The 22,780-nt window shown below is 45.4% G+C and overlaps 1 long non-coding RNA gene across 1 annotated transcript; it reads left to right on the top strand.

Moving 5' to 3' along the window:
- The first annotated feature begins 6,622 nt into the window (after window positions 1-6,622).
- On the top strand, window positions 6,623-15,298 carry LOC118883507. The gene is made up of 3 exons (XR_005017037.1): window positions 6,623-6,681; window positions 6,927-7,476; window positions 15,169-15,298. It is a non-coding gene; the product is annotated as an uncharacterized LOC118883507 (long non-coding RNA).
- The last annotated feature ends 7,482 nt before the right edge of the window (window positions 15,299-22,780 follow it).

Below are 22,780 nucleotides of genomic sequence, written 5' to 3'. Positions count from 1 at the left end.
TCAGGCACATAAAGCCCCCTTTCTAACCAGGGCAGCGTAAAGGCCAGGCAGGGTAAGAGGGGTTCAGGTTTTCTGAGGTGACTGTTCAATGAGACAGGACATTAACAGAGACAGTAGATTAAATGGGGGAAATGGGACTTAAGGCAGGTCTGGGTTTCAGAGCACCCCCCTTACTTGTGACGTGTACTCTGAGATCTCAGTTCTGGTCACCCCCCACCCCTCCCCTCCCTCCATACGACACCAGGGTCTCAGAATCAAGCATTTCCACGTCTCACAGGACGATAGGATCAGTGACAAAAATACCACATAATGTGTTTGTCGAGAAATTACGTTTTGTCTTCATTTTGTAGACCACTTCCCTATTTGCAACCCGGACAAAGCCTCCTCGCAGAGCCCGATGTTTCCATGACAACCCCTCCCAGCACCGCCCCCACCCCTGCACAGCCTGTCACACCTGGTGCCACCTTCTGGCCCTCGAGGGGGAGGACGCTGCGCCCAGAATGTGGCCCGGATGCCCTGAGCTGGCTGGGCCCACACCTCCCACGCGTCCTTTCCTCTGTCTTCTTGTTCTCCTTCCAGCTCCAAACTCCTGGTGGCTCTGGAGCAGAGCTGGGGTGATGGAGGCGACCCACTCCAGCCCCTTTCCCGGCACACGCACGGCTTTTTGCTAATCGCGGATCAGAATTCAGGTAAAGGAAGCCGTGGCCGTCCGCGGATCGGATGGGGAGAACTCCTCTGTGTGCGATGGGATCTAGCTCAAAGTCCCCACAGCCTGGGCCCTCGGGGCCCTCGGAGGCAGCTCGCTGAGGCTGGGGGCTTCGGGGTGCGGGACGGGGTCTGCTCTGAGACAACCAGGAGGTGAGCGGGATGGGAGAGAGAACGAGGGCAGAAAGACCCTGAGAGGGGCGCCCGGCCTCCCTGCCCTGATCTTTTACGAGACAATAGGTCCCAAATAAAGTCACTTATACTGAGCCCATGTCACCAAACTGAGACCTAACTTCATTAGTCTCTGCTCTCCCAGAAACGGAATCTTTTTTTTTTTTTAATTTTTATTTATTTATTTATTTATTTATTGACCGTGTTGGGTCTTCGTTTCTGTGCGAGGGCTTTCTCTAGTTGCGGCGAGCGGGGGCCACTCTTCATCGCGGTGCGCGGGCCTCTCACTGTCGCGGCCTCTCTTGTTGCGGAGCACAGGCTCCAGACGCGTAGGCTCAGTAATTGTGGCTCACGGGCCTAGTTGCTCCGCGGCATGTGGGATCTTCCCAGACCAGGGCTCGAACCCGTGTCCCCTGCATTGGCAGGCAGATTCTCAACCACTGCGCCACCAGGGAAGCCCCAGAAACGGAATCTTAAACCGGTCAACTGGGAATGGCCGTCCAGCACCAGCGGGGTCATGTGCCTGGTAGACCCTGGGCGTGCCCTGAAGGGAGTGACCTTGACACAACTAGCCTGCTGTTTGCTGGCGTCACCTCCTTGCTCCCGCTCCCTCTGCCTGCAAAGTCTCACTGTGTGCAGCCCCTCGGAGCGCCTTTCTGTCTGCTGGATGGGATGCCGCTAATTGGAATCAATTTTTGCACAAATAAACTCTTAAAAACTTTAATATGCTTCAGTATATCTTTTAACACCCCCTTCAGCCCCCTTTTGCTCTAAATGAGACCGGGATTGTCATTCTTATTCATAAGCACATCCTTGAGGGGGAGACTGAGCCACAGGCAGCAGGGAAAGGAGGGAACCTGAGCTGTGCTTGGACGCCCTGCACTTGGGCCACGGGTCGGCACGGGGAGCTGACGCCCTTCAGACACTGTGCACCGGAGCCTCAGCCAGAAGGCGGCAGATGTCCGTTCCTGATGGGCCAGGCCAGCAGCCTTGACGGGACCCCGCCTGACTCCCGTCCTCAGGGTCTAAGTGCACAATCTAGAGCCTGGGGAATGCCTTGTGCATTTGCACACGGTGGGGACTTTCTGAGTCTGCCATCCCAAAGAGCATCACGACAGCACCTTCCTGCCGTCTGGGCATCTCTCCTTCGGCAAGTCCCCAATGTGTACGCCCAGAAACCGAGCGACCTCTGCTCTTGTCAACAGAGGTCTCCCCAAGCTTCCACCTTGAGTGACTTCATATTCTGTGTCTATCAGAGACTTAATTAATGAAGACTGTGACATATAGAATGTAGAACTTTTCGAATAAAAGCTACAGAATAGAAAATATTATCCTAACATTAATTTTCTCTTCCTTGGGCTTGGCAATTAGTTTTCACACAATCCATGAGAAATTAAAATTTTCTGGAAACAGAATAGAAACATTGTAAATGAATTTAATATAGTAACACTTGATACCTCTGCTAGAAAACAAAAACACTTCTAAATGCTGAAAGATAAACTGTCAAGTGCAGCGGTGAATTCCCCCATATCAGATTCCAGTACCAGATGCTATGGGGGAAGGTTTAAGGGTAGGGGGTGTGTGTGTGTGTGTGTGTGTGTGTGTATGTGTGTGTGTGTATGTATGTGTATGTGCATGTGTATGTGTGTACGTATGTGTATGTGTATACGTGTGTACGTGTATGTGTATGTGTGTACGTGTACATATGTGTGCATGCATTTGTGTGTATATGTGTATGTGTGTGTATGTGTATATATGTGTGTATGTGAGTATGTGTATATGTGTTTGTGTGTGTATATATGTTTGTGTATATGTGTGTATGCTTATGTGTATATGTGTGTGTATATGTGTGTGTATATGTGTGTATGTATGTGTATGTGTGTATATATGTGTATGTGTGTGTATGTATGTATATATGTATGTGTGTATATGTGTATATATGAGTGTGTATATGTATGTGTGTGTATGTATTTGCGTATATGTGTGTGTATGTTTGTGTATGTGTGTGTATATGTGTGTGTGTGTGTGTATGTGTGTGTGTGGTGTTACTTGGAGAAGGACCACATTAAAGCAGGAACTGAAGGAAGATTTTGTCTCTTCTCCTCTCTTGCCCTCGGGGTGGGAATGGCAGGATGTGGGACGAGATGACCTTGGGGAAACTGGTAGGACCCAGGAGGCTTCCCCAGGGCAGCTGTGGAAACAGGGCCTCAGGGTCTCAGCGCGGGGATGGAGGAGGAGGAGGAGTCCCGGCCAGTGGGCCCACAGGTGACCGTCCAGCGCAGGGCTCAGTGCGAGCTCAGGTTCACGTCCAGTTCACCCAGTGACGGCCGTGGAGACTCGGCCCTGCTGGCAGGTGTATCTAAGCGTGACCTCCTCGTCTGAGCCCTGGGGACAGTCCGCTGACCCCACAGGGCTGTGGAAGGAACACGCCAGCACTTCCCAGACTCCGGAAGAACAGCACGGACGGTAGTGAGGCCACCTTGGCAGGTGACCTCGACAAGAGGGGCTGTTGGGCACGGCCAAGGCTAGAGTGAGGGTAGATTTGACAGAGTAAAGGTGAATGAAGAGGCCAAGATGGTGTGTATAGACACAAAACCCGGAGGGGCGGCTGGACCCAGGATCAGGGACGATGTCTACACGGGTGGAGAGTAATCCAGGAGGAAGGAAGAGTAGATGCCAGAAAGCAAAGACGAGGGACGACAGATCAAGGGGGACAGCAACCACAGTTGGAGAGATGGCCCTTTGGTCTGAGGAATGCGTTAGTTTCCCAGGGCTGCTGTAACAAGGTTCTGCAGGATGGGTCGTTTAAACAAAAGGAATTCATTTTCTCCCAGCTCTGGAGGCTGGAAGTTGAGATCAATGTCCCAGCAGGGTGGGGTTTCCCTGGTGGTCCAGTGGTAAAGAATCCGCCTTATAACGCAGGGGACGTTGGTTCGATCCCTGGTCAGGGAACTAAGATCCCACATGCCGCAGGGCAACTAAACCCACGAGCCACAACTACTGAGCTTGTGCTCCACAACGAGAGAGCCCGAGTGCCACAAACTACAGAGCCCACGTGCCCTGGAGCCTACGTGCCACAACTAGAGAGAGAAAACCCGCATGCTAGAACTAGAGAGAAGCCCACGCGCCACAGTGCAATATCCCACATGCTGCAACTAAGACCCGACACAGCCAAAAAATAAAATAAAATAAAGAAAATAAATAAATAAATATTTAAAAAAAAAAGAAAACAAATAGCAAGATATTAAAAAAAAAAAATTCCCACCAGGGTGGGTTCCTTCTGAGGCCATGAGGGAAGGGCCCCTCTCCTTGGTCGGTGGGTGGCCGTCCTCTCCGTGTGTCTTCACACGGTCTCCCCTCTGTGCACGCACGTCTGTGCTCACATTTCCTTCTCTTATAAGGACACCAGTCACACTGGACTAGGACCCACCCTAATGGACTCATTTTAACTTAATTATCTCTGTAAAGACCCAGTCTCCAAATATAATCACTATCTTAGTCTATTTGGACTGTTCGTAACAAAAATGCCATATAACTAACATATATGTGGAACCAGCCCCCAAAGCAAACCAAAGCAAAAGAGCAAAACAAAAATAAACTCATAGATGCAGAGAACAGACTGATAGTTGCCAGAAGGGGGTGGGGTGTGGGTGAATCGGGTGAAGATAGTCAAAGGTACAAACTTCCAGTGATAAGATAAATAAGTCCTGGGATGTAATGCACAGCGTGGTGATTATAGTAAACAATACTGTACTGTAAAAAGTTACTAAGAGAGTATATCTTAAAAGTTCTCATCACAAGAAAAAAAATCTGTCACTATGTGTGGTGATGGGTATTAACTAAGCTTACTGTGGTCATCATTTCGCAACATAGCCATGTATCAAATCATAATGTTGTACACCTAAAACTACAATGTTATATGTCAATTATATTCAATAAGTAATAAAGAGAAGCAAAACGAGAAAAAGGTACAAGGATTAGAAGATAATTATGGGAGGTCCAACATCAAAATAATAGGAGTTTCAGATGTACTACAACAACAACAAAAATTTTAAAAAGGGGGAGGACATTTTTAACAGGATACTTCAAGAAATGTTTATGCTGGGAAAAATATTTGCTTCTCCATTTGAAAAATTTACTAAATATCCAGCAAAAGAAATGAAATGTAGATATTTTCCATCTGTTTTCACCTATACTAGGACTTTGTCTTCCTTCAATCCCATTTGAAAAAAAACTTGGCCAAGCCAGAGGTTATTTTTAAAATTGGCCCCTAGAGGGGAGCCCAGCAGATTCTACCTGGACCTCCCAGCAGGTGGAGATGTGACAGACGGGGGCCTGGAGGAGCCTAGTCTGAGGGGGTTCCCACTGGGCACTCGGGCACTGGGGAGGTCCCCAGGGAAACAAGTGCCCAGTTTTCCTGGGGGCTGGCTTTGCTAAAGACCTCGTCTTCAAATTTGGCTCAGAATTATTTGAGCTCCCAAACTCCTGGACTTGAACAGTGAACTTGTTGGCAATGTCCAGTGTTCTGGAAGGTGAGGAAGGCAAGGACCTCATTCAACCCCGAGGGGGGGACGTTAGAAAAACTAAATTTGGCTTGGAGAGATGAAAAACCTGTGACTTTCCTCATCTAGGGAGTGAAGCTCATGCTTCCTGTGAATGGAATCTTTTATCCATTTAATGTCACAGAAATAAGAAATAATCATAGCTCCACCAATGTTTGGCTCCACATGTGAAAGTCAGAGCAAGAGTATATGGAGGACGAATGGTCCGGATGCTGTAGGGTCTGTAATCAAGTACAGGCAGCATCTCCATGGGAATAAAACCTATACATCTGAGGAAAAAAATCCGTGGACTCGGGGCCCTTAAGCAACATTTATTTCTCATTGTTCTGGAAGCTGGGAAGTCCAAGGTCAAGGCTCCGGCAGATCTGGTGTCTGGTGAGAGCCTGTTCCCTCCTACATGGGGCAAGGGAACTCTCTTGGGTTTCTTTTCAAAGACACTAATTTCATTCATGTGGGCTCTGCCCTCATGACTGTGGGGGACCCTGGGTGGGTCGCCCCCAAAATGTGCCTCAACGGCATATTGGTTATTTTTGCATTAAAGTTACTTAAGAAACACCCAACGCAAGTGGGACACTCTGACCCTCCTCTCTGTCTCCCTGAAGCAGGAAATAAATCTCCCTTGTGAAAGGTGCTTCTCCCTGCATCCAGAGGTAGAAGGACGTCCTTATCGCCAGAGATAGGGAATTCGGCCAAGAAGGCTGGATGAACAAATCTTGTGACTCCTTTAGTTGACTCCCCAGGCCCAAAGTCTGTTTAGATTCTTTACTAATTGAGCACCCAAACCTAGGTTTCTTTGTCCTGTCAGTTCCTCACCAGTGTATGGTTTCTTTGTCTAAAAGGTATAAAAGCTGCCTGCTTTGGCCGCTTCTTAGTGTCATTTCTTTGGAACCTCCATGCACACAATTAAGATCGGTTTCTTTTTCTCCTGTTCATCTGTCCCGTGTCAACTTTATTATTAGTCCAGCCACAAGAACTCAAGAGGGGTAGAGGGGGAAATTTCCCCTCCCTGACATGACTTAATCACCTCCCAAAGGTCCCACTTCCCAACACCGTCACACAGTGGGTTAGGTTTCAGCGTGAACTCGGCGGGGGGTGGGGGGGGGCGACACAAACATTTAGCTCACAGGAGACACATTCTGATGCACTGCGTTTAGGGTTTCAGCGCATCAATCGTAATTCAGCCCGTAACAAGGAAACACGTTTCTTATTCCTGTAACAGAAGGGGAAAGATGGGCAGACCTGGGTAGGTGTGTGGACTTGGGGGCAGAAATGGGGGGAGGCTGCCTAGTTTTTGGGGTCTAGCATCTCAGGGAAACACGTGTGTGTAGACTAGAAAAGAGAAAATCATGTGAAGTGGTCACCTGGGGGGCGGAACATTAACTTGTGGAAAGCACAGAGCGGGAGTCCGGGCTGCGGGGAGGCCTGGTTCAGGTTTGCGGTCATGAATTTAAAGTGAAACCAGTAAGCTCGGTGTGTAATTTCTTCCAGCAGCGGCTCCGGAAGAGCAGAAGAAAGCGGAAGGGCCCTTCACCAGCAAGCGCCACTCTCCCCCCAGCAATGAAAATAACACGCAATGACCAGGGGGTGGAATCCATCACTCTCTTCACGCAGTGTTAGCTGCCACCAATCACACATTTATCTCTTTCTGGTGCTCTCCGAGCTTGGATAGATGAACTTGCATCCAACGTTGTCTTAGAACCAAGACTTTCCACTGACCATGTCACATCTCCGGGCTTCAGAGTGGCTGATCCGGGCCAGCGAGATCCTCTAGGTGAGACTTGGGAGTATCCACCTGGAGGTGGAAGGGCAGCCAAAGCTCCGGCCTGGAGAAGGCTTGGAATCCACTGACTTCCTTGTTCACTTGTAACCAGGGGGCCCGGAGAGGTTCCAGCATCCCGCATTCATAGCCTGCAGCGAACTCCTGTATGTTGGCTCAGCAGACGTGTTCTGAGAGCGTTCCACGTGCAGGTGCTGTTCTCGGACTGGAGGAGGTGAACAGATCTCTGAAGTTTAAAGGGAAGAGGAAAGGGACATAAATGTAAGCAAAGTTCCTGTGATTTTTACATGGGGATAGCACTATGAAGAAAATAAAGCGCAGTAAGGAGGTTGGGGGCCGGGGAATCAGACAGGCATGGAGCGAACGCGGAGGATGTGCCTTTGGGGAGCACGTGAAGGAAGTGAGGGACAGGCCCTCCGGAGGCCTGCAGCCCCCAGAACCCTCTGTGCTCAGCGTTTGCTGAACTGCAGGTGGAATGATGATGAACCTGCGTCTTGCGGATTCGACTTCCTAACACACAGGGCTTTGCATACAAAGTTGATCAGCCACTGCTTTACTGGACACATTGCAACAAGGTAACAAAGTCCTGTTATCAAATGATTAGTGAATACACAACTATTGTTTCCACTGTACCCGTTGGTTCCCCTATTATTTGAAGTTTTAGTGACTTTTTAGTACTCATAAACAAAGTTAATAGAGACGTTGAAGGCACACAGACTGTCAGTTTTCACAGACAGCGGCTAGATGCTAAAATACTCCCCCTCCCCCATCATTACAACTGCTAAATGGGCTTTCGGACTAGCGGACTCTTCTGACGACACAGAGGCTATTTCCATATCACAGGACTGTCACATGAGCTTTTTCCAAATATAAATCCATCTCTCTGCCAAGGCACCATGACATGATAGCTGAACAAGTTTGGTATTAAAAGCAGTGGAGACATTTAGAGAGAGAGATAAGATCACAGTTTAGAAGGAAGCTTTGCATGCATGTGGCGTCTATGTAGATATGTGTGTCCATCTCCCAAAGTGCTACACTTCTGCCTATTTCAACAAATTTAGAAATCCACAAGGGGGTGGTTTTCGTTAAGGTAAGTCAGTCCCAAGTGTGCTACTTCATTTAGGTGATGCCTTTTCTAGGGTGGTATTTTGCATCTGGTTATTTGCCATGTAGTTGAAAATATGCTGTTGATTCAGTTTCCATCAGGATGGATCCCCACCAGAAACAGTCGGTTCTGGCGAATCTAAGACTCCGTCTCTGTTCTCCCTGGCAGATCACTGCTCAGTCAGGTGAATAAAACAGTGCATGTAAAAGCCCTTTGAAAACTGAAAAGCACAATACAAATATATAGTTCTGTTGTGTTTCAAAACTGTTCAGAGAACCATAGATGTACTTTTGTCCATCTGTAGGAGACTGGTTAATTATAATATATTATCATGTATCGAATATTTCTGGAAAGTTCCAAATGCACAGCTTCCATTGACCTGAGGATGTGGAACCCTCTCGGCATCAATGTATGATACATGGAATATTGCTGAGCAGGGCAGCTTGTCCGGGGTTCAGTGTCAGCGTTTTTACTGAGACTTTATTACAGGGCATGATTGATTGACTGATTGATTGATTGCCCGAGGGCTGAACTCAGTCTCCAAGCCCACCACCCGCCCCAGAGGTTGGGCTAATATAAAGAGGCCCATATACCCACCATGCGTCAGCTTGTTAACATAAACTGTCAGTGTCATTTGAGGGACTCAATGAAGATACTATTATTGCTTCAGAAATTCAAATGGTTTAGGGGTTCCCTCCCAGGAGTTGGGGACAAAGGCCAGACCTCTTATGGGGTAAGGTCAATTCTTTACCACACCACCTTTGTAACAGAGTTGAACTACTATTGTTTAACTAAATCATGAAAACAGAAATTCATGCATATTGGAAGCATGCAAAGCTAAAACTATGTATCTCGCACGTATGAATTGCTTATAAAAAGTAAAAAAAACCTTATTTTCTTATTTAGAAAAATGATTTGTCAAAATGTATCAAAAAGTCTTAAAAAAAAGCATGCATTGCATCCAATGATCTCATACTGTGACTCATTCAAAGAGTAATATCAAATATATTAAACAATTAATGTCGAAAAATTGAAAATAACCTAAATTGGGAAATGTTTATGTTTGGAGGAATTTAATGAAGCTCTTTCAATCCACCAAATTGAGAAATGTTTCTATATATATAGTGTTATCTGAAAAAGTATGTAAAATTATACATGTTACATGAGTAAAATTACGTTTTAGAAGGCGTACTAAAATTTTTATGGTAGCGATCTTTGATCTGTAGAAAAGAAATAAATTGCTAATTTAGTTTTACTTTTCTGTATAATTCGATTTTTCCACAAGCATGAGTTTATAACAAATTAAAATTTAAAACATAAAACACACATAAATTTGCACGGAGAGTTAGTTTGTAAGTAGACTCTTTATGTACCCTTCACATACATTGTGTTTAGTTGTTTTAACGGACTTAGACACTGGATTCACACACAGAATTTGTACAAAATCCTTGACTGAAGTTTGGATCGCAAGAAGGCATGGGATTAGATTACTCGAAGCAGGAGACACTGCCCCCTTGTGGCAAGACTGCGAATTTCAGGGATGGTGGCCAGAGGAGTAAATCAGTTGGAGTGTTAATTTATAAACCAGGATAGATGCCATATTACTAAACCACAGTCAGTCAAAAGAGTTGTCTACTTTGGGGCGCGGGGCGTGAACGACACTGAAAAACTAAGTGAAGAGGAACTCGTACCTATCATAAAAGTCCAGTACACAATATTTTTGGGGTGGGTTTCAAAGTATGGCCCAAGGAACAGTCCTAAACGGAGTTGACAAACTGAACACTTATGAAGTATATTTGTACAATGTGACATTGTTCCCCACCCTGCAAACTCCTCCTCCCGTAGGCCTTACCTGTAAGAAGGCTTGTCACCTGTAAGAAGCCCTGTCACCTGTAAGAAGCCTCATCCCACTGTCCAAGCAGGGGCGGCCACTCCCCTCTCTGTGGTCCCGTGACATCAAGGATGTCTTGCATAGCAATTATTGGACAAGTAAAATTCGAGAAAAAAACGGATGATTTAAGATTGTTTCCAGCCTTTCATCTTCTTCCAAACCAGAGACGGAAGGGATAGGAGGAAAAGCTGGAGGCCAGGAGAGGAAAGAAGTTTATCTCTGGGGAGACCGCAGGGCACGTAAGAAATTTTAGGAGGGTCTCATGTTCCCTTAGAGTGTTTGAAACCACGTAAAGTCCAGGGAGCACACCCCTGTGACCCTGTCCAGCCGGGGCCCCCAGCCTGCCCCCCACTCCAGCACCGCTCACCTCCCGGAGCCCCTGGGGAGATGCAATGTTACAACACACCTGTTACTGGCTTCGCTCCCTCCCCGTCTACTGGCCACATTTCCTGGGATCAACTCCCCCGTTTCGGGTCCTGGGAAAACCCAGGTTGATTTTAAACTCACTCTGGATGGACCGTGTCCTGGCTGTCACCACTCACTCCAGGACCGGCCGGTGAGGTCCTCCACGTGACTGTCTCGGAGGCCTGGTCTCACTGATCTAACGCGCAGCAGATTTTTGTGACGTGAGTAAATGTACGACTGAATGAAAGCTACCCCAGAGCTGCCACACGGTAAGGTGGGAGATGCCTGAAATGCTGCAAGTTAGGGTCCCCATGGCTTTTCCACTTCAGCAAACATACCCACTCTTCATGAACTGAGCCATATTAGGTAGTGAGTGAAGCTCTAAATATCTGAATCACGTTTGCGCTCTCCAAATGAGTCATTTTTTCCAAAACTATGTAGTGTATTATTGGCTTTAAAGATGTTGTCACTATTTCAAATGATAATAATACAGTTGCAGAGGAAGAACGTTTTACTGAGTTTAATGATCCCAGAGACTCATTACTTTTCTTTCTTGAAACACGGAACCAAAACATTTCCATCTCTTCCTAAATCATTTTTATGAAGCTGACTTTCTCCATCACTGAATTCAGAGAGAAACCTCTTAATTCAGAATCAGATATTACATACTATGTGTTAAGACTTAAATATGTAAGTATATATGTAAAGTAGCTTATTTTCTGCACCATGGAACAATACAATATTCAGGTTAATATTTTAAAGAGTCAAAATACAGAAACTGAAAGGAATAAGGGTTGATTATTTTTAGTTGGTCAGGAATCAGGTTTAAGACGCTAAAAAATTATATTCAGCAGAGGATGGTTGATGCTCTTCATATCTCATGCGTGGTTTGAAAGCATTCTAATTTGACAGCGTCCAAAGCAAACCCAAGTTTGCACTTTCCTTGTCACTCTGCACTGATGAGGAGTTGGGGATCTAATATTTCATCTCACTTTTAACTAATGTGCACACGGTGCCGGGGTTCTGCTGTGGACTGAATGTGTCCCCCGGAGTCCTACGCGGAAGCTCCAACCCCAATGTGACGCGGGCGTTTGGAGGGAACTAGCTCAGGAGGGCGGGCCCCCCCGAATGGGATCCGTGCCCTTAAGAGAAAGTACACCGGGCTGATCTCTGTCTCCCTCTGCTGTGTGAGCACACAGTGGGGGGCAGCTGTCCCTGAGCCAGGAGGAGTTCTCACCAGGCCGCAAACTTCACACCTGGACCTTGGGCTCCCAGCCTTCTGAGATGTGTCTTACGTAAGCCTCCCAATCCATGGTGTTTTTGTTACAGCAGCTAGAGCCGAATGAGACAGGTTTCCAAGAGCACACCGCCCGTGAGAGCTAGGAGAGCTCAGGTACTACGAAGAAGGGCATCTGTAAGATTCATGGGTAACTTTTAATGGGAATTTATTAAAAATACACTGCTGTTCCTCTGGAAAAAAGTATGCCCTCCAAGTAATGCTGTTTCCGAGTGCGAAACCCACTATGGAATGTGGTTGCATCAGCCCACGGCCCGAGCTGTCCTTGGCTGTCACATGGGTCATGTCTGTCCCGGGCCCACCAGGCCCATGCACGGAGCTTGGGTGGTGACAGAGTTTCCCTGTGAGACCAGGTTCAGGCCAGGTCCTCTGAGCCCCTTCTGGTCCCCACAGGGAGCCACCTGGGTAAGCACAGCCGGGGACTGACACCCAGGCGGCCCCTCCGGCCCTGAGGGCCTGCTGGGAGGCCCAGCTACCCGGAGCACACGCCGTCTGTCCCCCGGCGCCGAAGGGCCCCGTCCCCCGGGCTCTGTGCGAGGAGTTGCTGGACTTTGCTGAGGATAAACAGCAGCGAGCAAAGCCCGACCGCCTGGTCACAGGGACCAGCCGCCCTGGGGCTCCGCGTGGCTCTTGCCGCCCTGACTCCCGGCTCCCCTCACCCCTCCCCGTCCTCCCCGTCAGACGTCCTCCCCGGTGACGTCCTGTCACCGCTGAGCAAATCCACGTTGAGCTCAGTCACGCTGGACTCTCTTCCTTTGGTGTATTTCTGTGAATTTTGACTGAAGCACACAGGCAGGTAGCTGTCACCGCAGTTAAGATGCGGAACAGGACGGCAGAAACTAACACAACATTTTAAATCAACTATACTCCAAAAAAAAAAAAAAAAAAAAAGGAAAACACGGGAAAAAGAAAGAATCCTGACTTCTTCACTTCTCAGCTCTGTGACTTGGCAAGTTATTTACTTCTCGGCATCTCGTTTCCTCCTGGGTGGAATGGGGGTAAGAACTCCCCCCTCAGGATTAAATAAGTAAATACACATAAGACACTTAGAACCATGTTTGCAACATTGTAAACTGCTCAGTAAATATTAACTAGTGTTTAAAAAAAAAGATGTGGAACAGATCCATTAGCCCAGATGATGGGTACCTTTTAAATGATTGTTTCAGTGCTTTTTTCCATAGAAAATTGTTCTTTTTATGCATTATTATCTCAAATCTATAACTTTTTCGTTAATTTTTCTCCTGAAAAATTATTTTAAAATTTTAATATAAATTAAATATATTTAATTTATATATAATGAATTAAATAAATAAATAAAATTTAATATAAATTATTTTCTATTTCCTGAACCCCTTTAGACTTTTTAGGACCAGTTGAGCCATCCGGTGGGTCTCCCCTCCCCGTGCAGGTTGCTGGTGTGTTTCTCTGCAGGGGCCACTCCCTTGAGCGAGGGCTGGCTTCAGAAGGTCAGCAAGGCGGGCAGGTGTGTGGACGGCAGGCTTCACGTTAGGGTCGCGGGCAGGTCACAGGCAGGCACGCCGAGGGCCCGAAGCACCAAGCAAAGCCAGCCTTCCCTGGCTGCGTGGTATTCCCACCCTGGGCGAAAGCTCCCTCTTCCTTTCTTTCTCGTTTATGCTTGTGACGCTGGCCCAGAGGTTCCTGAGACACACCGACTCTTGTCTTAGGTGTTTTCTCCCCACCAGAAGGCTTCCTGAGGTCTGAGTTCACTCTCTGCACAGGGCAGGTTTCAGGTTTAAAGCTCTGGTCCAGGCCAGCCGCTGACGGATGCTGCACCCTGTGTGTGTGCGCACAGGTGTACACGTGTGTGTATGTGTGTGCACGTGTGTGCACAGGTGTGCAAGTGTATGTATGTGTGTGCATGTGTGCACGTGTGTGTGCGGCAGGGAGAGCTCTCTGCCCGCCCACCTGCTACCAGGATGGGACTCACCATGGCCTCAGCGTCCAGGATTCCCCACCGGCTCTTGTGCACTGATGCCCGCTTCCTGGTTCCCAAGGCTGCTGTGTATTTCCTGTTTCTGTCCTTCCTTTCTTTTCCTTTTCTTCCTTCCCTGCTTCCCTTCTTTCCTTCCTTTTTTTTTTTTTTAATTTGTATTGGAGTATAGTTGATTTACAATGTTGTGTTAGTTTCAGGTGTACAGCAAAGTGAATCAGTTATATATATATATATATATATATATATATATGTATCCACTCTTTTTAAGAGTCTTTTCCCATAATGGTTATTAGAGTATTGAGTAGAGTTCCCTGTGCAATAGAGTAGGTCCTTATTAGTTATCTATATTTTCTGTATAGTAGTGTGTATATGTCAATTCCAATCTCCCAATTTATCCCTCCCCCCTTCCCCCCGATAACCATAAGACTGTTTTCTACATCTGTGATTCTATTTCTGTTTTGTAAATAAGTTCATCTGTACCGTTTTTAGATTCCGCATATAAGCGGTACCGTAGGATATTTGTCCTTCTCTCTCTTCCTTCTTTTTCTTGTTTCCTGTCATTTTGTTTTCAGCCTGCTATCTGAGTCCCATCCTTCTTGCTTACTGGAGCCCCGCTTTCCTCGCTGGTGAGGCCGCGCAGGACGGTGCCTGGGAGCGTGTGCTCTGAGGCCAGGCAGCCAGAGCTGGAGACTCCGCTCTTTCATACGTTCTCTGTGTGACCTTGGGCAAGTCGCTTTACTCTTCCGTGCTCAGTTTCCACCTCTATTTGATTGTTTTAAGGATTAAAAGTTAATATGTGTAAGTCAGAACATTGCCTGGCAAAATATTTTTATTGTTTTATAGATTATGTTCTTAAAATTCAGTGAGTTCTTTTTTTAATATTATGATTAAAAAAACTTTTGGTTTTATGGATTAAACCATTCATTTAATTTACTTAGTCCAAAGGTGAGAAAAACATAATTTGTATAAAGATAGTTGCACAATGTATTACTCACAACTAGAAATGATTCAAATGTCTAACAATTAGAGAATGGATAAGTAAACCACAGAATATTTTATTGTGCATTAAAAGGCAAATGTGTAGGAAAAGCAGATTCACAAAAATTTGTATGGCATAACTAGTAATATTTATACATTGTTTTCATGTATAACGTTTGAGTGTTTATATATAACTTTTGAGTGTTTGAGTCTTATATATAAACTAATAATATTTATACATTGATTTTGTATATAACTTCTGAGTGTTTCTGATTAGAATGAAAAAAGATTACATTCTACCTTTTTTTGTTTTAACTTGGTAGATTGTTATCTGCAAGGAGAGGACAGAGAAAGGAGACACTGGAATTCCTGTAACAATCAACTCAGCTTTTTAATTTATTTTTTATTTTTTATTTTTTTAAACTATTTTTTTGGCTGTGGTTGTGTCTTCTTTGCTGCACGAGGGCTTTCTCTAGTTGCAGAGAGCGGGGGCTACTCTTCATTGCAGTGTGCTTCTCTTGTTGCGGAGCATGGGCTCTAGGTGCGTGGGCTCAGTAGTTGCAGCACGCGGGCTCAGTAGCTGTGGCTCGTGGGCTCTAGAGCGCAGGCTCAGTAGTTGTGGCTCGTGGGCTCTAGAGCACAGGCTCAGTAGTTGTGGCGCACGGGCTTAGCTGCTCCGCGGCATGTGGGATCTTCCCGGACCAGGGCTTGAACCCGTGTCCCCTGCATTGGGAGGCAGATTCTTAACCACTGCGCCACCAGGGAAGTCCCCAGGTCAGTTTTAAGATGCCTCCCAGCTCTTCAGGCCTGGAGATCCACGATGCTCGTGTTCAAGCAGGCTAGAAACGAAGCCTCAGATGCCGTAATTGCCACTGGGACCCACCCTAGTCTAAGAAAACAATTCTGAGACTCTATTTTGCCGAAATGAAAGAGCTCTTTGTGTTTCAACCTTCGAAGGCGGCCCTCCCTGCCATGTATATTACAACACCATAGCTAGAGTCAGAGCTTCTAGGAGGAATTTTCCAGTGAAGAACAAAGCTTCTGGAAGCTGAGATTGTAGGACTCCAAAGGAGCCTGGAGAAGACCGTTCATATTAAATATGCCCGACAGTGTTAACGTAAATAAAAATGAGGATATAGTTGGTGAAAAATATTTTAGGTTTCCTTTTAGGGGCAGGTCCTGGGACAAGATGAGCCAGATATTTAGAGTGTTTCTTTCTTTCTCGTCTGGTTTAGGATTAGACAATCAGCAAGGTATTTTTAAACTGTGGACAAAGCAAAGAAAGCTAGGGGTGTGGTTAACATGTATGATTTTTTTAAAATGCATGTTTTGATGGCTACATTTTGGAGATTTTATAATTTTATTATCTAATAATCACCTGCATTAAAATATTTTAAAAGTGTAATCATATCCAAGCTGGTGTTGAGCACCGTTAGATACTGTAATCTTTTAAAAATTAATTTGAAAACTAATTTTTCAATCATGAAAGTAGGGTTAAGCTTATCATTCTTTAACATGTTGCTTCATTTTTGTGTTGTAAACAAGCGAGAAGGATGTTTATACATATATACTTTTTCCTTTTAGGAGATCAAATTCTGTACAATAATACTGATAAACCCTGATTTGTATACTTAAAAAAAATTATATTTGGAAAGATACACTACATCCCTTAAAATGTCTCTCTGATATTTTCTTTTAGTTAACAAATTAAAAGGGCAAAAAAGAAATGTGACAGCTGAGAAATAGGAAAGAGTCTATTTACTAAAAACTAGTTTACGGATCGAGTTAAAATAATGAGCTGAGGAGACTTCTGGCAGACACATAGGACTTGTTTACGATTTGATTGCAGTTTAATAATTTGTTGATTGCATTATAATCACAGCAATATTGCATTTTAATCACATGCATACATTTGGTTAACAAAATTAATGCCTTTAAATCACAATTTGAGTTTTGCTAATATATAACCAGTTCTTTTTCTGTCCCTGCTCCAATAAGGACCATAATCAGTAAGCCTGGTTTGGAATCAATTCTTTTTGGTGAACTCCCTAGCCATAGCCGGCTTCTAGCCTACCAAAGACATTATCTTTCACACAAACGGGGAAAAATGAATAATGCTTCATAGAATAATGTATAATAAATTGGGAGCATGCCTCATCTAGCATAAACCTGCAATATTCCCTGTGTGAGTAAAAGCCACAATTACTGAGGCCGGCAATTGCCCTGCTCTTCACACACTGGACACCTGTCTACTTGGTGCTGAGGCGGCCTGGCTTCAGAGGACCAGCGGCTGGACCAGCTGTTGCAGGAGGGGACCCAGGCACGTCATCAGACCCGCTCAGATCTGCAAACACTGTGAAGCTTGTAACGTGCCTCTCCCCACATGAGTCCAACATCTACTCATTTTTAGTAGAAAATATTATAAGAAAGCAAAAATGACCCATCATCCACTGCCCAGAAAATCTCTGTGCCATTTTAAAAATAAAATGAAAGTACTACACCTGCGGTAGAACATTCAAACCATATAGAGGGGTTTGTAGTGAAAATAATTACTTTCCACTCATTCCCACCTTATTCTCTTTCTAGAAAGGCCACAGGGCCATGAAGCCCTTCCAAAAGAGTTTTCTATAATAGAAGAATATTGTTTTACTTCTTTACATCTGAGATGTGATTTTCATGAATAGGCCTGTTCTACTTGAATTGTATCCCTTACTCCTTACAGCTTCAGGCAATATCATCTCATTTTTACAGATGAGGAAATTGAGATTGGATCGATGAATTTACCCGAAGTTATACAGCCAGGAAGTGGTGCACCAGGTTTTTTGCCCAAGACCCTCAAGTCCAAAGTTATTTTGCACTGGATCAGTCAGGGGACAGTCACAAAGTGGAAACCACACCAGTTATTTCAATGGAGAAAATTTACGTAACGTTCACTAGTATCAAAAAAACAGAAAACTCAGAAAGGTGGACACTTCTTCCTGTCTCCTGGACTATGAAGGTGATGGTTGGAGCCCTGGGCACCATATTGGACCTGGAGGTAATCTTAAAGATAAGAACCACAGGACTCAGAACTTGAGGATAAAAAAGCAGAAAGAAATTTTGAGGATCTCAAATGACAGCGGAGTTTATGTGTGATAGAAATAGATGTTTACCTTGGACTTCCCTGGTGGCGCAGTGGTTAAGAATCTGCCTGCCAATGCAGGGCACACGGGTTTGAGCCCTGGTCTGGGAAGATCCCACATGCAGTGCAGCAGCTAAGCCCGTGCACCACAACTACTGAGCCTGCGCTCTAGAGCCTGCAAGCCACAACTACTGAGCCCATGTGCCACAACTACTGAGCCCGCGCGCCTAGAGCCCGTGCTCCGCAACGAAGAGCAGCCCCCGCTCACCGCAACTAGAGAAAGGCCACGCACAGCAACGAAGACCCAATAAATAAATAAATAAATAAATAAATAAATAAATAAATAAGAAAACGAAATAGATGTTTATCTTGTTTAAGTCATGGTCATTTGGGGTTTCCTTTACATGTAACCAAGCACAATCCTAGCTACTTATGGATACAGGATTCCAGGAATATTTAATAAATTGCCTCAGATCATGCAGTGTATTAGGAGCAGAGCTAGGATTCAAATCTAAGATATGATCTTCCTTTGCGTCTCATAAAGTACTATGCAGTACTGAATAATAACACATAATATATTTATACCAATTCATATCAGTTAATTAATGCAGTTCACTTTCAAAGCTCCACTGGCATACTTAAATGGTACTTAAATGAAGTAGCAAAAACATCAAATATTAGGATCAAAGCAGGGTAAGGCAGTTTTTTTTTCTTTAACGTTTAAACAATCTATTATCCAGATCACTGATGATTTAACTTTTTTTTTTTTAAAGAAAGTACTTGAACTGCGTTTTTTTATTTTTTTAATTTATTTTTATTTATTTATTTATGGTTGTGTTGGGTCTTCGTTTCTGTGCGAGGGCTTTCTCTAGTTGTGGCAAGTGGGGGCCACTCTTACATTGCGGTGCGCGGGCCTCTCACTATCGCGGCCTCTCTTGTTGCGGAGCACAGGCTCCAGACGCGCAGGCTCAGTAACTGTGGCTCACGGGTCTAGCTGCTCCGCGGCATGTGGGATCTTCCCAGACCAGGGCTCGAGCCCGTGTTCCCTGCATTAGCAGGCAGATTCTCAACCACTGCGCCACCAGGGAAGCCCTGGTTTAACATTTTTAAACCAGGACATCTGTTTTCATCTCAGCAATGAGCTTCACCGGTAACAAGCGTTCAGTGATGGGGTTCGTGGAAGAAGGCAGCTGTAGGAAGGTGCAGACATTCTGAGCTTTAGAGATACTGCTGCGAGTCCGGTCTGGAGCTGCTGGGGGCGCTCTGTGACCGCTGGGTCAGGGCGAGGCCGGCTGGGACCGGGTTTCTGCCCGCCTGCAGGAGAGGTTGCTGCGTGTGCGTCGCCAGGGCTTCAGGGCGCAGGCTTAGACAGGAAAACGCAACTAGAGGCAGAAAGCTTGCTCAGTCCCTTTCTCTGAATTCACCTGATCCCATGTCCTTTAGCGTTCTCGGCAGGATAGATTTTTACTGATTAGCCTTTATTTTACATTTTAAATCACAGAGTCTTAATCAATAATCTGGAAAGACCCCATGTTAGAAAATATAAATCTAAGCCAAAATGACAAAAAAAATATTTGATTTCGACCTTTCTAGGTACATTCTCATCTTTTTCATTTACATACTCAGTTTTAAGCCATCTTAGGGATTTGATGATGTCTTAATAAATTGATACAGTGAGTTAGTGAGTTAGTATAATTAACATAATTATGACATAATAAATGAAACTTTGTATTTTGTTTGACACTTATACCTTGGTGAGTTAGGTAATGATTAAAAATTATACCACTAGGGCCTCGATTTAATTAGTGTTCTTTGACTTGAAAGATACAGTTGCTAGGTAATAAAAATGCTGAATTGAGATCATTTAGTAATTTCAAAGAAAAGCACCCTTTCTTTAGATCCATAGGATATTATAAAGTCTCTAAAAGGAGAGCTGTTCAGAAAAGGCAAATTGGGTGAGAAATTTTAAATGCTAATGATTCAGTTCTTAGTTTCGGGCTACTTTAACCCAGTGAGGAGGTGCAGTAACACTGGGGCTGATTGTGGAAGCATTTGAAGCTGATGCAAGTGGAAATGAAGGGAGAGGAGCATCGTGGGAAGCCACAGGAGGACGGATGTCGCTGGAAGGATGTACGGGCACCAGTCCCAGCAGCCCTGGGACTTTTGTCAGCATCAAACCGCCACACAGCCCCGGGAAGGGGTATCAACTGCCTCTGGGCTTGGTGACCAAAGGGTAGACTGTCCAGCCTGCAGTACTTCTGAGAATAAAAGGAGTCTCTAAATTTAATAAAACTGAACACCCGTTGGTTTTATTATAGCGGTAGACGGGTAAAATAATTACATTACAAATAATGTTCAAATATAAATTTTCTAAAAAATAAAAGTAGCATATGCTTGCATACATTAAAGAAAAAATGTAAGCTACTTTATATTGATTATCTGATCATTAAAATAACATAAGCAAGATCATTATTCTTGGTATATATTCAAACACTTTAATCAATTTTTTTAGACATCGCTCTCTCTCTTTTCTTTTTTTTAAATACCATGGCACTGGTATTTTTCCTGGAAAATGCTTCACAATTTTGTTATTTTGTTAAGTTTTTTAAAATAAAATTGCCTGCAGTTTTCTTCCAAATTGCATTTAGCGTTAAAGTTGAAATTATTGGTACTTCCCACTGAATTTTCTGTATGGACCATAATATTTTTTTTTGGCTCAAAACAACATTTATTTTCTCACAGTTTCCGTGTGTCAGATATTCAGAAACAGCTCAGCTGGACAGATCTGGTTCAGTCTCTCAAGAAGCTGGAAAAATAGAGTTGCCATATGATCCAGCAATCCCACTCCTGGGCATATATCTGCAGAAAACTCTAATTTGAAAAGATACATGCAGCCCAATGTTCATCGCAGCACTATTACAATAGCCAAGACACGGAAGCAACCTAAGTATCCATTGACAGATGAATGGATAAAGAAGAGGTGGTACATATATACAATGGAATATTACTCAGCCATAAAAAGAACAAAATAATGCCATTTGCAGGAACATGGATGGACCTGGAGATGTAAGCCAGACAGAGAAAGACAAATATCATATGATACCGCTTACATGTGGAATCTAAAAAAATGATACAAATGAACTTATTTACAATACAGAAATAGACTGACAGGCATAGAAAACCAGCTTATGGTTACCAAAGAGGAAAGCGGGGGCAGAGGGAGGGATAAATTCAGAGTTTAGGGGAAAAAAAAAAGAATTTGCCATCAAGATTCTTGGACCGTAATACTCTTAACTGAGAAAATTCTCTACAGGTGTTGAGCACTTAGTAACCGCAGAGTAAATTCTGCTTCGTGGAAGACATTTAAGACGATAACCCAGAACGTTTTGGGTGCAGTGCAGCAGGACAGTGAAAGTGGTGGTCTGACTAAGTGGAGAAAACCAGGAGCAGCAAAGCCCTGGATCTGGCCGAGGTGTAGACACCATCCCCAGCGCGCCTGTACCCGCTGCAGTGTCGCTCAGGTCTAAAGGGAGGCCGCAGCTGTCAAAATGCACGAGTGTTTGTACACGTGCCCTTTGCTGAGCGCATACTGTGTAACCCTTAAGTGCCCGCCTGAGTCCTTGAGAGGGAGGTGTCAGTAGAATGCTTCTGGAAAGGCCGGGAAAGGACATGGGCTGTGGCCGAACCGCCCGCACATCGTTGGCCTCTGCTCACCGGGCAGGGGCCTCCCGTCCACCGAGAGCCACCGAATGCAGGGCTACAAACCCTTCCAGCTTATTTCAGTGCAGCTATTAGCACTACTTTGTTTAAAGATCAAAAACAAATCCAGGAGAAGTGCCAGACTGGATGCTTCTGTCAGGACACTAGGTGCGATTTAAGGCCGTCCTGGGGGCCCCAGGACAGGTGGCCACCACCCTTATGCTCTGGGTCAGTGATGTGTCCAGTAGAAATCTCACACCAGCCAGAGAGGTCATTTAAATAATAAAAAAGGAAACAGGTGACTTTTTTTTTTTTACAGGTGACATTTTAAATGATCTACTTTTAACCAGCAGCTTCAAAATATTCTAGCTGTCAAGGGAGTTGTCGTGAAATGGTTGGTGAGCTGCCGCGTGTGCTTCTCCGGGGCTCTGGCTTTGGAAGCTGCCGTGTATTTGCAGCTAGAGCCGCTTTCTCCTGGGACCATCACTCTCCACGTGCTCAGCGGCCGCCTGTGCCTAGTGGTCCCTGTGTTGGACAACGCAGCTATAGATGACAAGCCACTCGTAGGTGGCAGAGAGGCTCCCACCTGGGGCTGGTGGCTCTGGCGTCCAGGGCCCCTCACTCTTCTCTGCAGAGGCAGCTCCGTCGCTCGGCCTCAGGGCTGCGGAGGGCCCCCTGTGAGATCCCTGCGCCCAGGTACTGCCCCAGGATGGGGGGCATTTCCCCTTTTCCTGTCACCCTCGGGTCCATGGCCCTGGCAACAAGCCACCGCTCAGCAACCCCCAGGCCTAAGGCTGCAGACTGGCGTCCAGGTCCACCCCTGGAGAAGAGACCAAGGGAGAGAGGCGCAAGGCTGGGCGTGGGCGCAGGCATCTGGGGACGGAATTCTGAGCCCCTCGTACCTGGAGGAGGGGAGGGGACACGGCAGGAGGGCCTGGGGGCAGGGTCCGGGGGGACCTGGGTCTAAGGGTGGACTGCATTTCATTCGTCTCCTTCATAAATAACTTGCTAAGTGAGTACTTAGCCTCATGTAGGAACTCAGTTTCTGCAAACAGTTCTGGGAATGGCCTGAGATCAGTTCAATTCTACCGATGTGTCCACAGCTGCTCTCTTCT

This window comes from Balaenoptera musculus, chromosome 17 (genome assembly GCF_009873245.2).
Source record: "Balaenoptera musculus isolate JJ_BM4_2016_0621 chromosome 17, mBalMus1.pri.v3, whole genome shotgun sequence".
Taxonomy (NCBI): domain Eukaryota; kingdom Metazoa; phylum Chordata; class Mammalia; order Artiodactyla; family Balaenopteridae; genus Balaenoptera; species Balaenoptera musculus.
This window is presented reverse-complemented; position numbering and strand designations above follow the sequence as displayed.